Source organism: Tachyglossus aculeatus, chromosome 1, assembly GCF_015852505.1.
Source record: "Tachyglossus aculeatus isolate mTacAcu1 chromosome 1, mTacAcu1.pri, whole genome shotgun sequence".
NCBI classification, from domain to species: Eukaryota; Metazoa; Chordata; class Mammalia; order Monotremata; family Tachyglossidae; genus Tachyglossus; species Tachyglossus aculeatus.
Window position 1 is genome coordinate 41,985,563 of NC_052066.1, and position 3,873 is coordinate 41,989,435.

General features: G+C 43.7%; 1 non-coding gene across 1 annotated transcript; it reads left to right on the plus strand.

The window, feature by feature from the left end:
• Positions 1-1,059: 1,059 nt before the first annotated feature.
• On the plus strand, positions 1,060-1,197 carry LOC119936977. The gene has a single exon (XR_005453892.1). It is a non-coding gene; the product is annotated as a small nucleolar RNA SNORA7 (small nucleolar RNA).
• Positions 1,198-3,873: the final 2,676 nt, after the last annotated feature.

Consider the following 3,873-nt stretch of genomic DNA (forward strand, 5'->3'; position numbering starts at 1 on the left):
CCCGAGCGCTTAGTACAGTGCTCTGCACATAGTAAGCGCTCAATAAATATGATTGATGATGATGATTCCTTGCCCATTCCTTGCCCTCAAGGAGCTACAATCGAATGGAGGAGGCACGAAAATGGCAGACAAAAAGAAGTAGCATGAACTAATGGGAAGAGGATGCGTCTGGGAGTTAGAGGACCAGGGTTCTAAATCCAGTTCAAACACCTGCCTGTTGTGTAAACTTGGGCAATCAATCAATCAATCATACTTATTGAGCGCTTACTGTGTGCAGAGCACTGTACTAAGCGCTTGGGAATTACAAGTTGGCAACATATAGAGACAGTCCCTACCCAACAGTGGTTTCACAGTCTAGAAGGGGGAGACAGAGAACAAAACCAAACATACTAACAAAATAAAATAAATAGAATAGATATGTACAAGTAAAATAAATAAATAGAGTAATAAATATGTACAAACATATATACATATATACAGGAGCTGTGGGGAAGGGAAGGAGGTAAGATGGGGGGGACGAGGGCAAGTAGCTTAACATCTCTGTGTCTGTTTCTTTATCTGTTGCCAACTTGTACTTCCCAAGCATTTAGTACAGTGCTCTGCACACAGTAAGTGCTCAATAAATACGAATGATTGATTGATTGATTGATTATCTATAAAATGAGGGTTCATTCATTCATTCAATCGTATTTATTGAGCACTTACTGTGTGCAGAGCACTGTACTAAGCGCTTGGGAAGTACAAGTCGGCGACATATAGAGATGGTCCCTACCCAACAGTGGGCTCACAGTCTAGAAGGGGGAGACAGAGAACAAAACAACACATATTAACAAAATAAAATAAAGAGAATAAATATGTACAAGTAAAATGAATAGAGTAATAAATATGTACAAACATATATACATATATACAGGTGCTGCGGGGAGGGGAAGGAGGAAAGGTGGGGGATGGAGACGGGGAGGAGTTTCAATGTCTGTTCTCTCTCACACTTAGACTTTCAACCCCATGTGGAGCAGGAATGTTGTACAACCCGATTATCTTGTATCTACCTGAGTGCTTTCCCTTTCAGAGTCGCATCTGGAGAGTTTCCAGTACTCTACCAGTCTTGTCTATGGGAGGGAGAGTCTAGCAGAGGCCTACCCATTCCATTCCTAACTTGGGCAGTGGCTAGTGAGTGGAAGGCAATCTGCTACAAGTCAAAACTGACCTGTGCTCAGCAGCAGCGGCATAGGAGAGAGTCGAGGGTGGAGACTCAAGTGGAAGGAGGCAATGGTAAACCACTTCTGCATTTTTACCTAGAAAACTCTATAGATACACTACGAGGAACAATTGTAGATGGAGGTGGGGTGTTCTGGGAGAGATGTGTTAATGCTGTCACTATGCATCGGAGACAACTCGATGGTATAAGACCAGACAAGAACTCAGTGCTTAGTACAGTGCATAATAATTATGGTATTTGTTAAGCGCTTACTATGTGCCAAGCACTGTTCTAAGCACTAGGGTAGATACAAGGTAATCAGGTTGCCCCATGGGGGGCTCACAGTCTTAATCCCCATTTTACAGATGAGATAACTGAGGCACAGAGAGGTAAAGTGGCTTGTCCAAGGTCACACAGCAGACAAGTGGTGGAGCTGGGTTTAGAACCCTCGTCCTCTGACTCCCAAGCCTGTACTCTTTCCACTATGCCACACTGCTTCTCTGACATGTTATTAGTACTTAAATGCCAAAGTTAGTCCTATTATTATTATCATTTACAAATAATTGTAAAAGAATGAACAGACCTCCCCACATGCTCCACAGACACTCCCCCCCCCCCCCACCCACCACAAAAGAAAACAACGTAAACACATACCCCAGGTGCCTGAAGACTCAGCTATCACTTCCAACTCGCTCAGGTGCTTTCACATTTCCACGGCAACCATCCCCAGCTTTACAGCTGCTCTAAAGTGAACTCAGATGGGTATTCTTAACAGGTAAGGTAGATGAATATTCTGAAATTATCACAAAGGAGAGCTTCAGACGAAGTAGTGTAGCAGCAGACTTTTGGAAGACAGCCACTCAGACAACCTGATGGACAGCCAGTAATTACAAGAGAAGTCTCCCACCTTGAGAAGAGGAACCTCCTACCTTGAGGAGGGATTTTCAGAAGAAAGGGAGATCAATCAATCAATCGTATTTTTTGAGTGCTTACTGTGTGCAGAGCACTGTACTAAGCGCTTGGGAAGTACAAGTTGGCAACAGATCGAGGGGTAAAGTCAAAGGTGGTAACAGGCAGTGCAAATGTTCACCCATCGGTCCAGCTGATGAACTTTAGGTGCTGAGGGTAGAACGGCGTGCCAATTGGAAGATTCCACATCTATAACATAATCTTCAAAAATCAAAGCACAACTCTGAGTGTGCATGCACACAGTTGTGTGCGCACACACACACACACACACACACACACACACAAACACATATACTTGTACTTCCCAAGTGCTTAGTACAGTACTCTGCACACAGTAAGCGCTCAATAAATATGTTTGAATGAATGAATATACACACACACTCACAGTATATTTGGAATTCAACTTACATGCTTTGGCACCTTCAAACTCTTTCTGGCGCTCACCAGAAATCTCAGAAAAAGGGTTGACAGTAGGAAGGAGGGCTAAGATCGAAAGCTCCTCTTCTTCCCGCAGCCACGTGGACACCAAAGCAAAGCTGCTAGGTGCTAATAATGATGATGATGATGGTATTGCTACGCTCTATGTGCCAGGCATCATGCTTAGTGATGGGGTGGATACAAGCAAATTGAGTTGGACACAGTCCCTGTCCCACGTGGGGCTTACAGTCTCAATCTCCATTTTACAGATGAGGTAACTGAGGCACAGAGAAGTGAAGTGACTAGCTCAAAGTCACTAGGCAGATGAGTGGCAATGCAAGAATTAGAACCCATGACCTTCTGACACCCAGGCCCATGCTCTATCCACTAGGCCATGCCAACAGTTCCTTCACTTAATACTGTGAGCCCCACATGGGACAACCTGATCACCCTGTATCCCCCCCAGCGCTTAGAACAGTGCTTTGCACATAGTAAGTGCTTAACAAATACCATCATTATTATTCTCCGAGCCTCCTGCCTCAGCATAGACTGAATGCAGGGTGGTCCATATGGGCATTGCCCCACTTGGAATTTTCTGCTATTCCCAATAGCCATCTGGCCCTTTAAACAAGTATTTTAAAAGGTGCTTTTATTTCATATATGTAATTCCTGCTCACTTTAATGGCAAGAGACAAGAGACACTCCTATTTATTTTATTTTGTTAGTATGTTTGGTTTTGTTCTCTGTCTCCCCCTTTTAGACTGTGAGCCCGCTGTTGGGTAGGGACCGTCTCTATATGTTGCCAACTTGAACTTCCCAAGCGCTTAGTACAGTGCTCTGCACACAGTAAGTGCTCAATAAATACAATTGATTGATTGATTGATTGAATATTCATGGTCAAAAGATTAATAATGATAATAATAATAATAATGATGGCATTTATTAAGCACTTACTGTGTGCAAAGCACTGTTCTATGTGCTGGGGAGGTTACAAGGTAATCAGGTTGTCCCACGGGGTGCTCACAGTCTTCATCACCATTTTACAGATGAGGTAACTGAGGCACAAAGAAGTTAAGTGGCTTGCCCAAAGTCACACAACTGACATTTGGCAGAGCTAGGATTTGAACCCATGACCTCTGACTCCAAAGCCCGGGCTCTTACCACTGAGCCACACTGCTTCTTTTAAGGACACTCATGGATGATGATGATGGCATTTGTTAAGTGCTTACCATATGCCAAGCACTGTTCTAAGCACTGAGCACTGTCCTAAGCATTGAGCAAGATGCAAT